The sequence below is a fragment of the Vidua chalybeata genome, chromosome 3 (genome assembly GCF_026979565.1).
Source record: "Vidua chalybeata isolate OUT-0048 chromosome 3, bVidCha1 merged haplotype, whole genome shotgun sequence".
Classification (NCBI taxonomy): Eukaryota; Metazoa; Chordata; class Aves; order Passeriformes; family Viduidae; genus Vidua; species Vidua chalybeata.
This window is the reverse complement of record NC_071532.1, coordinates 1,162,447-1,176,514: the sequence shown is the minus strand read 5'-3', so window position 1 is coordinate 1,176,514 and position 14,068 is coordinate 1,162,447. Positions and strand designations below refer to the sequence as shown.

General features: G+C 38.4%; 1 long non-coding RNA gene across 1 annotated transcript; it reads right to left on the bottom strand.

Annotated features, from left to right (window-relative positions):
* Positions 1-3,736: 3,736 nt before the first annotated feature.
* LOC128786389 (uncharacterized) lies at positions 3,737-11,595 on the bottom strand. Its single transcript, XR_008430270.1, has 3 exons — positions 11,473-11,595; positions 5,109-5,210; positions 3,737-4,031 (listed from the first exon to the last, which is right to left on the bottom strand). It is a non-coding gene; the product is annotated as an uncharacterized LOC128786389 (long non-coding RNA).
* Positions 11,596-14,068: the final 2,473 nt, after the last annotated feature.

The following is a 14,068-nucleotide window of genomic DNA, read 5'->3' as shown; positions in this document are numbered from 1 at the left end:
TGTGGGCTTTTATAAAAGCAAGATTATGGGTCTGAAATATTCACAGACTTAGGAGATGGTGTGGTCAAATGTGCAGCTGCAGCTGAATCAGGCAATGGGATTTTGTCCCTCAGGTTTCCAATCCTCTCCCCAGCCCTCATCCCCGGTCTGCTGGCAGGCTTCCGGGTGCTGTAGTCCCTCTGCTCTACACAAACAGCCTCAGATTTGGCAAAAGCCGACCCAAAGGTCACTATTGACAGGATTTTTGCCTACCCAGGTGTAAGAGCCTGTCTGAAACCCCTCATTTTCCATTCTGCCTTCCAATTGCCACGAGGAAGAATCCCTTCCTCCACTGCAGTTCCGGCTTAGAACAGGACACAGTGCAGGTGCAACCACTGAAACCTCATGCTGGCTGTTCCGAACAAGGCCTGGCAAGAACTTGGCAAGAACTTGGCAAGGACTTGGCAAAGACCTGACGTGGACCCAGCACGGGACAGCGTGATGCGCGGCCTGCTTCTAATCTCCGTTCTTAAGCCAAATGAACTTTTGGGGTGACTCCCGGGGTCCTTCATTGAAGACCCCTCATCTGCCTCATTACCAGTGTGACAAACAAAGAATGAGAACCCTCCTCCCAAGGACTGAGACTGAGACCCCTGCTATAGGGAGGAGGGGAAATTGGTGGTCTGACCACTAATGACATGACCTGTTTCCCTTCAGTGATTCAAATGGACTCATTCTTCATTGGATTCGTCTTGCTTTGGTGGTTTCTGTGGACTCAGCTGTTCCCGCGTGGCGATTACAATGGACTTTCGTTGTTACACTTGCTCCCCCCTCTTTCCTCTGTGGACTATAACTGGAGCCCCGAGTCGACCAGAACTTCGAAGACTCCCCCGACACGACAGACGGATCCCCATCGTCCGGACCACTGAGGATCTCGCCTGTGTTGGTAGCTATTCCCATACCCCTCTTCTCTCTCTCTCTCTCCTTTTATCTCCTTTCTAATCCCCCACTATCACATTTACTGTTCTGGCCCCTAATAAAGGTGCATTTGTTGTGATTAACTGACAGTCCCTTGTTGTTTGCCTTTGTTGCACTTTTGGGATCGGTGAAAAGAACCATCGCGACACCCCGCAAGAAGCGGATCGTGACACCACGGTGTTTTGACAGGAGCAGAAAAGGCCGTGGCTGCATTTCAGGCTCTGGCCACCCCGAGATGGTGCTTTCACCTGGAGCACAGGGATGGGTGAGGAGGTGGCCTGGGGGCAGCAGACCAGCACGTGACTCAGCAGCCACCAGGACAGTGTGCCTACCTGCCAGCAGTGACCTTTTCCTTTCTTTTTTTCCAGGTTTCTTAGCTTTATCAGTGCTGGTAGCAGCTGTGTCTCAAGCAGACATAGCAGCGATTTCTATCACGAATCAAAAGAGCTGTTGCTGTAATTGCAGGTTTGTGTGGTCTCTGAAACCCTGAACTAAAGACAACATTTTTAAAATGTCAGCTCTTCACTGAGGGAAGAATGTGGATCACAAGATGAAAGAGATTGACTTTGTACATTTGGTGTATGATGTTAATCAGTGCTTCATAATTTATTGATTTTTTGCTTTAAAAAAAAATTCCCCTCAGCAATGTGTCTGTCTGCCACTGTTTTATTTTTGTATTTGGAGGTTGTGGAATTCTAGCACCATCAGAAGTTTTCTTCCTTTTTCACTCATTTGACAGAATTAAAACATTATAGTCACTTACAGCACCTTTATTCCACTCAGGTGATGCATTTTATGCAGGTAACACCTAATTTTTGCATAAACAAGCACCCATCACCATTCATAAAACTGAAAAAAAAGGTTCTTCAGCTGTTTGTTTTTCATGTTCCCAGCCTGTCATTTAGTGATGATAGAACTAAACAGAGGCAAGCAAGGAAAGCAAATTTAGCTGTGAAGCCCTGTCAGTGAACTTTCAACTTTTTCATCAGAATAATATATGTTCTGTCACGCATCTGCAGCTGCACTGTTAATTCAACCTTTTTTGCCTGACTGATTTCACTGCATCACTAAAAAAAAAAAAAAAAAAAAAAAAAGATGGACAGGTCATGTAGGTGAAAGAACATTCATAGTTCATGTGCAGACTGTTATATAAAAAGCATAAATTACAATATTGGTAAACAACCTTACAAATTACCTTAACCTTTCCAAATAAGATCACACGGTGAAACTTTTGTGCGCATTCAGTAAATCAGAGAGGTCAATCTTTGGAAGATGTCAGTCAGCATCTACTGTTTTTCAGATTTTCAAAATGTTCCTTATTTAAAAGTCATCTATGGTAGTTCGACAATCAATTTGCTTTTAGAGGAGAAGTTCCCAGTATTTTGAAAACTTTTTTTTTGTTGCATTCTGCAAAATGTGCTCTTTTGAAGCATGAATTCTTAAAAAAGGATATTTCAGGACCACACCATTCACTCTTAAGGCATTTCAAATTTTGGTGATACAGAAACAGAGAAAATTAATGGAGCTCTTTTTTTTTTTTTTTTTTTTCCCACAACTACAATGATTAATAAAGAGAAAACTTAGCTATATCCTATTTGCCTAAGAAAAGCCATCTGTTCTTTGAGTTGGGTGGTGGGCTGCCTCTCACTGGCCTGTTCTTTGACAACCTGATCTGAAAAAAGTAAAATTTTGGGTGAAGTCCACCAGGATTATTTGAGAATAATATTACTTAAAAAAAGAAAAAAAAGATTCAAGCATTCCTGCAAACACCTAATCACAGAAGACCCAGATGAAGTACTGGGAATCCTAGGTCAGAGAGAGAGTATCTTAGCTCCATGTCCATGAGTTCACTTCTGTGTTTATTCTCACACTGGCCTCTCAGTCTGTGTTGCATTATATTGATAGTGGAAGGGTTATAAAATCATGGGGATTTGGGGAGTTAGAAGAAAATTTGGCTTGGTAGGCCCTGGGAAAATATCCTGGGAAAGTATTGGCCTTGTGCTTGCTAGAACTGCACCTGTGTAGCTAGTATATGATAAATGATATAATTATTAGATGTGATGATTGTTTAGTAATTAAATATAATTACTCTTTAATTGTAAGAATAATCATGAGAAACCTGGTCAGGGGCTTGAGAAAGATCACGAGAAACCCATGCTTGAATAAGGTCAATGTATACAACAGAACAATATAAGTTTAATAGTTAATATGTAAGTTATTTTACGATAGAATATAAAATATGTTCAGCTTGAGAGCCATGTCAGAGTCAGATTTGGGTCTGCACCCCTGATTCCCAGAGCTCTTCAATAAAAACACCTGCACAGAATCATATCCCGTGATTCTGTGTGCTCCTGAACACTAACAATATTTTCACCAGGAATATTTCTTTCTCTTCACTAACATATATTAAACCACTTCAGATGTCTTCCTCGATTTTTTATTCTTCTGCTTCATGCTGTCAACCACCTTTCTTAGATGGTCATGAAGCAAGAAAAAATTACAAAATGCCCTCCCAGTACTGTGTTATTCCTGCACTCTGCTGTTTAATAATGTCTTAACTTGTATTTTTACCTTATGAGTGTTTATTTCCTAAATATCTTAGAATTTTTTTTTCCCAAACTTTTTGGGTGAAGAATTTTGAATGAAAAAGGTGTTTGCTTGAATGACTCAGATTCATGAAAAAAAGCTGTTCTTCCTCAGCTCCTGCTCCTACAAATACAAACACAAACACACACCCAAACACACAGACACGATATTTCCAGTTTACTTTTGGCCACTGTGCTTACTAGAGGTGTAATTCATACACCTATGACCAGGTGAGACCTCATGCAGAAGCAAAGTCTCCTCTCCATCCCCTCTGACCTGAGACAATGTCATTCCATGGCGGAGACAGAAACAAATTTGTCAGCTTCTGGACAAAGAAGAAATCATGCTCTTGGCAACTTGTCATCTTTACAGATTCTCTGTTACATTTCAGCAAAGCTTGGCTGGGTCTGGGAGTTCCATGGTATGAAATGCTGCCTAAATTAGTCTGGCAGGTACAACAGATGTGTTCATCAGAAGTTCTTTATTTCCTGTAGTAAATTAAGACAAGGCAGCTTGAGATGTTAAAGAGAAATGTGCCTCTTTGATGACTAAACCAATTCAAATTTACACAAGATGAATTAAATCTTTGATTCCACCAACAAGTTAAAGGATATAGTTAATAGTTCTGTGAGTCTTCTTCAACTCCCTAACTTGTTCTGAGTATTTTACCTCGTTTGGTCCTCACATTGTGTACTTTTGCTGGCACTTAAATGTTTCATAAGACTTGTACCTGAAGCTCATACAACTGTCTATTTTATCTGCTGTTCACCATGTCTTAGTTTGCAAAAAAAACCTACTAAAACCTTGTAAAAATTTTCTAAGAGTAACAATTTCTGACTAAATGCAAAAATGCCCTTGATCTCAGCTGCAGAGTATATGGGGTCAATATGCTCTTCAATAATAAATGGGTACTTGCCTCCCCTAAAGTTGTTTAAGTAATAATAGGCAAATTGAACTTCAATATCTAGGGTGGCAGTCTATTGCTTTTGAATATTTACCTATTTTTTTAAGATTATTAATATTGATATGAATGCTTAAACCAGAATTTCAGTTAAGCATTTTCACAGTTGAGGGAAAAAACAATAATCTAAACAGTGAAGACACATATTATTATGTAGAAGTCATAATTTTGAAACAACAGAAAATAATTTCTGGGTTTATGATTGGTCTTTTAAAAGGCATCTGGGTGATTGTGGCCTAAGCCATTTTGCAACTATGCAAAGCATGATCCTTTCTGATTTCACATCATCTCACAGAGTACAGTATAACCTTCTTAACTGACACTTTGCTAATCCTCATCCTTTATGAATCTGCACAAAAAATTGGCAGTGTTTTCACTTCCACTGAGGAAAGATTAAAGATTAGGAAAAAAGTGCTGAGAGAATGATTCCTGTATTTCTGGCATGTCACTATCTTTAGAATATGCACTTAGTAGGATAAAGTACATTATTAAATAGCTGGTGTGTGACACACGTCCTTATTTTCTGCTCTGCTTTCCTGCCTGATAGATTTCTAAGCCTGGTAAAATATATGGACAACTAGGTATTGAAACTGTAAAACCTTACCACACAGAATTCTTCATTCCTCCTTGCAGAATCCAAGCATGAACTGGGCTTCAAGCTTGTGGAGGTTGTGTGCAGCTGTGGTACATGAGCTGCACAGTGCATCTGCTGAATCATAAATGGTCGCTGAAATTATTCATGAGATTCCTCTTTTTCAGTCTTACAGTAAAAACAATTCCTAGACAGTTGTGGGTGATTAGATTAGGATTCTCTGCTTGCAGTGATTTTTACTGAGAGGGATTTCATGGATAAATTTTTCCCCCTGCATACTTTTTTGGATATTAAAACTGGTTGTTTTTAGGATTTCTAAATTCCATTTCTGGATAAGATTGTCTGGAATTCTGAGAATTTGCTGAGGCTTTTAGTCAAAATTAAAAGGCACAACTGAGTAGTGTATTGATTTAAATTACTATTCCATTTCAAATTAGAGAACAGTGCCTTACTATAGAGAAAAATATCCTACAAAGTGATGTCAGATCATAACTTTCCTACACTGGGTCTGGTTCACCTTCCTTCATAGACCCTCTCATCGCCCTACTGCTTTATGCATGTTTTTCCTGTAGAAATGCACTCAGGAATGGTATTCTGCATTTCAAACACTACATAGAATTCAAGGTTTAAAACACCTGAAATAGCCTGTTTTGGAGGGAGGAAAGCAAGGTGCTATGAAGGGAGAGTTGTCTAAATGTCAGGGAAAATGAGCTTTTCTATTTGTTAAAGTCAAAAGCAAATAATATTGTTTTTTAAATTCTCAAGAAATCATGCAGGCTTACTTGTTAATTATGGCCAGGGATCTACGATCTGCTTGCCTGGAAAATGTTCTTTAAAAAGGGTGCTTTGGGAGTAAAGACTGCTATAATTTATGTCAAAATAAAAAATACATATCCTTCAGAAATTATATGTGTAGTTACTAATGACCATGTGATCACCCTTAAAATAAATAGAGTTCATAATAATTCTTTTTTTTTTTCCAGAACAATTGAAAAATATGTAAATTACACTTGGATTCAAATCTGTCTCATGTTATGAAATTGCTTACTTAGGTATTTCTGTATCAAATTCATAACCTTCACAAGATTTGCCTTACCAACTCTCTAAGATGACTAGAACACAGTGTACCCCAATCATGAATTGTTGATCAAATCAAAATCTATATAACATTCACCCAGACTAATTCTAAAATTGTTTCTGAATGAATCATGTTATTGAGAGAATGTCTTACTATTCTTAGATTTTGCTTAAAAAGTTACCTCATTAAATGATTAATTACTCATTCTTCTAAGAACAAGACATACCTTCCTCTTTCATTTAGAATCTTATAGCAAGGTTCATGTAACAACAGCCTCATGTGAGAATGCCCACATAGCATTTGTTTGATATTTATATTCTTTTCTAAGTCTCTGGGTAGATATATGACCTTTTTACAATAATATCTAGCACTGTGCTAACTTTTTAGCATTTGAGAATTGCCTTCCCTAATGTTTAAACAGAATATTCATCTTGCAATTTAAGTTAAGCACATTTTATTTTCTCTTGTCCTCTCTCAGAAGTCAGAATAATTGAAGCCTGTCTTTTCATGACATCCTTATTGTTATTTCTTGAGAATTTATTCTTCCCTCAGTTACCTTTTCTTGACTCCAAGCATGCTCTTTATCAGTTTCCCTTTCCTAACTTTAATCACTCTCTGCCATTCAAGATTATGAACTCTCAAATTTGTTCTCTTTTTGAACTGAGACAGAAGAGTTGAGGTTTAGCAGTGCCCTTAACAGTGTATAATAAAGGGAAGTATACTAATTTTACACATAATGCTCCTAATAATGTAATTCAAATCTCCATTTGCTTTCTTGTTGCCTGTTTTGAAGTATAATCTGTTATCCAAGATATTGGCATTGAGATAGTTATCCTCTATTTTCTACTGTTTCTTCAGAACTCATTATTTGTCTCTATTTAAGTGTCTGTATATATCTTTATTCAACTACATAATTGACGCCAGTCTAATTTTTTCAATTTGCCAAGCTCTTATTATTATTCTTTTCCTGAAACATATTTAATGTTTCATTTCCCAGGCTTTAAATAACTCCCAAATTTGATTAGCTTACTGCCTTCTTTTCAATTCTCCAGTCTAAGCCTTTATTTGAATCCCAAGAATGCCTAACTAGGATTTTCAAGGCCCAGTTCAAAATTCAATAGCCCAACATGGCTTTAGACACTAATAATGGCCCACTTGGACTGATATTTTTACTGGTTGCACCTTTCTATGAGGCAGCTTAACTAATCCCTAATGTTTATGTGCTTCTAAAGGGTGTTTCAGATAATTACCAAAACCTCCTGTGGTTATAATCTTCTGTCAGATCAGCTAAAGGGAATTAGCTGAATAGCTGGATATAGTTGGAGGAGCAATATTGCTGTTCCTCCAGCACATCTCTGCCGTGTCTCCTTTGTCCCCATTCCTGCTCAAAGACCTGGGGAAGGACCATGGTGGCTGCACTGGTGGTGAAGTCTGTCCTCACCAGTTCCCCATTCCCCACACCACCGTGGCACTGGGCTGTGGACTGAAAGGGCACCAAGAATCCAGGATGTCTCCCCTGTCAGCAGCAGTCACTCTTCCCTATGTTGTTCCCCAGAACTGTTTTAGGCATTTCAAGATGCAGACTCAGAGATTTTTACTCCATACAAGGCTTGCTTCAGCTGATCACTGAGGTTCTGCACCCTTTCTCACAAGGCCCCTGCTTTATACGACAACATTTTTAGGGAGTGGTGCATCCAGAGAGTGCTGGCTCTTTGCTTTCTGCTGGGAAAGGAGCCCACGTTTTCCATGGAAGATGAAAAGGAGGGCAATCCTCTGCATCCCCTTCTTGGCCTCTATCAGACAACACAGCAATAAAGCCACTGTGTGGGGTTGGGAGGTTAATCTTGGTGTGTGTTTCCAGCGCTTACTTAGCATATCTCTGTAATCTTCCTGGCAGTGAGAGCATCTCCAAGCAACCTTGATTCCCAGAGTGCCCATTCCTTACAGCTGGAGCTGCCAGGAGGGGAGCAGAGCTATTTCTGCTCTGGTTTCTGCCAAAGCTTTGCTGACAGTGGAAAGAGCTGCAGATATTACAACGAGGGGTAATAATACCACTGGGTTTACTCTGTGACCTGCAGTGTGAGGGCTTTCTTTCATGTCCAAATTGGGAAGAAGACCAGATAAGGCCATAATGTCTTATTGGACCAGGTATAGATAATTTGTGTTGGTGGTCTCTTAGTTTTGGGGAGGAGTCTGTGGCATTTTGACACTTTCTTCATCACAGATTTCCCCTCCACCCTCCATTCAAAATGACAGGGGAGACTTACCTGGTTCTTCTTGATAAAGCCTCAGTCTTCCCCTCTTTATGCTGTCACTTATTAATAAAGTCTCTTCCTAAAGTTATACAAGTTGATTTTTAAGCAAAACATTCTCTGCTTTGTCCTCAACTCCTTCCCCCAACAAATTATTTATTTTCATTTCTTTAAAGTTTTTTTTTTCTCATTAAGAATACATAAAATACATTAGGATGACTGTCCTGATATTGTCTTGGCTGCTATTTTTTCCTATTTCTGAATCTCTAGCCTGCCAAAATAGGGCTAATTTATGAGGCAGAAGGCTTAAGTGAAAAACGTGCTGTGGAACTGAAGAGCATCTGAAGGAAGGAGAGAAGCTCAGCTTAGTTACAATACACTCTGTTCAGGTGTATTGGCCATTAAACTGAAGTGACACCTAGTTGGGCTAGCAAGTAAACATTTTAGGCAGAAAGGAGAAAAAAAAAAAGGCTAGGCTAGCTGTAAGAGTTATTCTAAATTTCTGCCTCTTTGAAGTAAAATAACAACCAAAAAAAAATCAGAAAAACTAACAACGGTGTGTGTGTGTTTGTGTCAAGTTTTAATTTTGTTTGTTTGTTGTTTTTTTTGTTAGTCATCAGACATTCTACCAAGAAATTTTGAACTTACTGGGCAAAATTCTTTTATATTAAACAGACGAATCAAGAAGTCTATGACAAAAGTCCAAATAGCTGCAAAGAAGTAAAGAAATTTTACCAGAAAGTTTGGCAAGCAAATAATAGAATGATTGGAGCATAATACAGTGGAACACTTTACACATGAAATCTGGGCTGGTAATTTCTGCAGCACTGTTGTGATGGCTCCCAGAGTTTGACAACACTATTAAGGAAAGATAGAAAAGTCAATACAAGCATTGTAAACCACTCTTTTGAGCTTACAGTAGCACAAAGCTGAATTTTGATTTGCTTTATTCCTACAGTTCTTCTTGGCTATTTCCATGTTAGTGCCATAGTGCTTCTAGATTTTTGGAAGCTAACTAAGATATTTGCTTCATTGCAACTTAGAAAAGCAGCAATTTGAGCATTAGCTAGTTATAGACTAAACTTCTACTTCATTTCAGTGAGATTCTAGGGACCTATCTCAGTAGAAAAACTCAACCTAAACTGTTTTTTAATATATTCTCTTTTCCTGTTAACTTAATCACCTCTAACCACAGCTTAGCTTTTGTGAGCAGTTCTGCTCTTTCCCCAGTGAGAAGGTGTATCAATAAATACTTTGTATTGGTTACAAATATCATTCTTGGTATACTAGCTAGAAGTGTTGTCAGACTATTGGCACCACTGGAACATTTTGAAAATTATATAACTCCCAGATAGTAGGGAGTGTCCTTACTTATCTCTCTTAGGGCCTGCACAAAAAGACCATCAACATTATTTTAGATTTTGAGCTCAAATAACAACTGGGAAGAACTGCTTTCTGCCAACAGGTTTGGAAGATTAGTATTTTCCTTCACTCCTGTAAGTTTTCTGTTAATTTTATTGGAAGAAGTGACCTGGTTCTTCCATCAATAGTGTTAGATGTCCTTACGTAAGTAAAGAACTAAGAATTTTCTGTCATTTTTGTACATGCCATAGATCAAATTGAGTGAGAGCATTCATCAGTTAAATGTTGGTAGGACAATTAAGAAACATTCTTATTTACATCTCTAATTCGTTATGGACCAACTCAGACCTTTCTGAAAAAATGGCTGTGAAATTTGGGGGCTTTTTTATATGCATCTAGTTAACAGCTTAAGCAGAATACTTTCTTGCTCTATTTCATTTTTCTTTAAAATATTTTTTCCAACTTTTTGGGTAGTACAATGAAATATTCTTACTTGAAATTTTCCTGGCAGAAAAAACTTTCACCCACCTCATATTTGCAAGAAGCAAACATATAAAATGAATATAACCTAGTTGGAGCAAGTTTATCACCAGAAGCCATTTATATCCACCATATTTTGTGGTAGGATCACTTTTTTTAGGTGGCATTGGAACAGTGAGAGTGAAATTAATGAGATACATTCTTTTAATGTGCTAAATTGGTTTGAGCCCATTGGGGTGATTATTATGCACTTGAATCCAGGAAAGAAAGACACCATCAGGACATGGCTTGGCTTTTTGGCCCTGACTGGCTTCACCTGGCACTTCCACCCACACTTACTGCCCCAGAGCTCCTGTTCAGTCCAGGTTTGGGACCTGCTCCTTTCCTCAGCTGTGTCACTGGACTGTTAGTGCTTGTTTTTCCCTCTAGCTGCAGGCTCTAGGTAGTTTCTTGTAGGAACCCAGAATGTCCCTCAGACACTCTTGGATGTTCCAGGCCCAGGTCAGAAGCATTTGAGACCCTGGCATGCAGCTGGAAACCCCTGTGGCTTTGAATCTGATCCATGGAACAATTCACCAACCTTTCAGGAAGAACAAGAAATCACAAAAGTCTAGATATTATAATATCTATCTATCTATCTATCTATCTATAGATATATACATAGATATAGATAGATATACTATATATATATTATAATCTAATAGAAGAAGTCACAAAGTGAAAGGAAGGATTTTTGAGTGCTGTACAGGGGGGTTTTAGGCCTTGTACAGAGGGGTCTGAGTTTTGTACATGGGGGTCAGAAGTTCTAAGATGGAGGGATTTGGGCATGCCCTGTCCTCCTTCTTTCTCCTTCCTATTCCCCATGTTCTTGGTGATGTTGGCACTCACAGATTGGTTTAGAGTAGAAAGCCACTGTTCAATATAGGTGATAGGCATTGGGGGAAAAAAACCATAAACATTTAACACATAATGTGTGATATAAAAGATGGCACCAGCCCCTGGGCAGTGAGAGGGTGTCAGAAGAAAGGCTGAAAGAACCACAGCAATTCAGGAAGAAAATCTTTTAGATAACATACAATAAACTACCTTGAGACCAGACAACTGAAGACTGCTGAGTCTTTCTTTGAAGGCCTGGGTTGGAGGAGAGACTTTTCCACCTCTCGGGGTCACCCCAATCTGGGGGTAAGCCCCGGCAGTTTCTCACCTGGATAGAGTCTTTAAATATCTGGTTTAGCCTTGTCTCCAGCCTAGTAAACTTTCGTTTTGGTCAGTTTTTCTCTCTGGCCTAATCACCTTTTGTTCTTGGCTAGACCGCGGCTCCCTTTGAAGTGCGTGGGGCTGTCAGTGGCACTTGCTGCCAGGGCCTGTGCCAGCCCACCTGGCTCAGGTACTGGGGTGTGCACTCTGTTAGGAGGGCCTTGCCATTGCTGGAGCCAGCTTCCACTCAGGACAAGTCTGTCCTTGCCTCTCCCCCAGAGACAGCAATTGTCTGACTGGTGCTCCAGGAAAAATGATCATATTTTCATTCAGAAAAAAGAGCTTTTGAGAGTAGGAGATTGGCAAATGAACTTGTTGAACAAGTCTATGCCCCAGTAAATCTTCTGGGCTTCTTAATTCAAGAGGAATAGTTAGATATCCACGGTTATATGCATACAAGTCAGAAGACCATTTTAGCATTTAACTAACAAAATTGCATGTTCTAAAACTGTGTTTACAACTTAAAAGACAGAGACATTTAAATTTTTTTCAGTTACCATTGGGTTTGTCCTCATCATCCAGCCTGGGTCAGGGTAATAAAGTAAATTCTGTGAGTGGAATCTGACGCAAAGTGTTTGTTCAATTAAAAACAATATGTTTTTAAGATTTGTGACTGGCAGATTTAACTTGTGGGCCCGGATTTGTAGTTTGCAACAGGAATTTTACATGAGCCCAAGGAAACTGAATTCTCTGCCTGTATATGATGCACCTCAGTGGGAGGCTCCTGTCTGCATTTGTCTGGGGCAGATTTTGTCTATAAAACCATTCCAAAACTTTGCCCAGCAGCGACACAGGCACGTTCTTTGACTGTACTGTAGCTCATCACTCTACAGAGCATGAGAAACAGAACAGCACAATACAGAAGCACTGAATCCTTGGTGACTGATTTTACTTGTGTTTCGTTCCTGTTCAGTGGCTGGTGGACTTGCAGTGGAAACACAACATCAGTAATAAATTTGCAGTCTTGTAAAACAGCTTCAATGACAAAATATGCTTGTTTGAGTTTGACTAATTGAGAAATCTCTCAACCCTATTGAACCATATCCCATAGCACTCTAATCTACCCAGTCAAGTCTGAAACAGACTATTTAAGAATTATTGAATAGAACAAAACTTGGAGAAGGATAAGAGATTAATAAGGTCACAAGGAAGCTATTTATTTTGAGACACAAATTTACAACGACTTACCTGTAAATTCAACTTTGGCCCAGTGGCTAGTGTTATTGAATTCAACTAAATGTCCCAAAACACAGAGAGCAAAGCATGTAATGTTCCTCTGCAGGATCAGGATTTATTTCAGGCTACACTTCTGCCTTTCAAAATAGTATATAAACTCTCTTTTTAAAACTTGCAGGAATGTTAAAATGTTGAGTTTCAAGAGAAGGCAATCAAACCCTCATCTCTCCCCCTTGGTCTTGACATTAAGGGACTCAAACATTACACTTCAGTCTGAAAAACAAAAATTGTATGTTTAAAGTGGACATGATCCATGAAACCTGGTCTGAGACCTCCAAAGGAAATAACAATTTTAGACGGCTCAAATTTTGTGCTTTGAAATTTTCATCTCAGCCGAACTTTCATAGTTCACATCTACAAAGCAGTCACCGGCTGAGAAAGAAAGAAAAATAAATAATGATTGAAAGAACTTGAGCCACAGAAATGAAATTATTTTACTGAAAGAAGTCAGTAAGTAAAGGGCAGAACTGGATGAGAAATGAGATTAGTTTCTCAGTACAACAGATTGCACTTCAATTTGAATTGAGAATAGTTTGTATCTTCAGTTGGTACTTTCTTATTTGATTCACGAATCTTGCTGAGAATTTTATTATTTTAGAAATGTATACATTTTTATTTACTATGTCTCTAATATCAGTAATTTCATATTTATATGTGTTTAGACAAGAAATACCCCTAAAAATGTAGTAGAGGTCAACTGGCATGCCCCACTAGGACACATCCTGTTGGCAGTAGGATATTTCAGTAAATTGAGATTTTTTTTAATAACCTGTTCTGAGCAACAGTAGAATAACTGAATTATTCCCTTCTTCCAAGTGCACTCATGTATCCTGAAAACAAATGTATGTTTCTCCCATGAGGAGTCATTTTCTCTCTGACAACAATTCCACTAATTTCAAATGAGTTCCTTTCTTTTCAGAATGTAAATAATACTAAATTATAGTAAATATCACAAAATTATATTCTATTTCAGAATGGAATTATACTTAAGATTTTGGAAGGGATAGGTAATTGAAAAACAAATCTGTTTAATATCCTTTTGCCACTGTTCATGAAATATGATGTTTTTATTAAACATTTAACCACTGAAGGTGTATTAAAGGAGCAATGTAAAACCAAAAAGTCTGCAGTAGTACACTTCAGATCATGTGGCCTTTGATCAGAAATATTATATTTATTATTGTTTCCAAGTGTGCTGAAAATGTTGTAGTTTAATGGTTAGAACTTGTTCAAGGTTGGCCTAAGCATATCCTGAAACAGAAGTGAGAAGCCTAAATTACCTTCTGTGATGTATTTCTGCTGGAAAT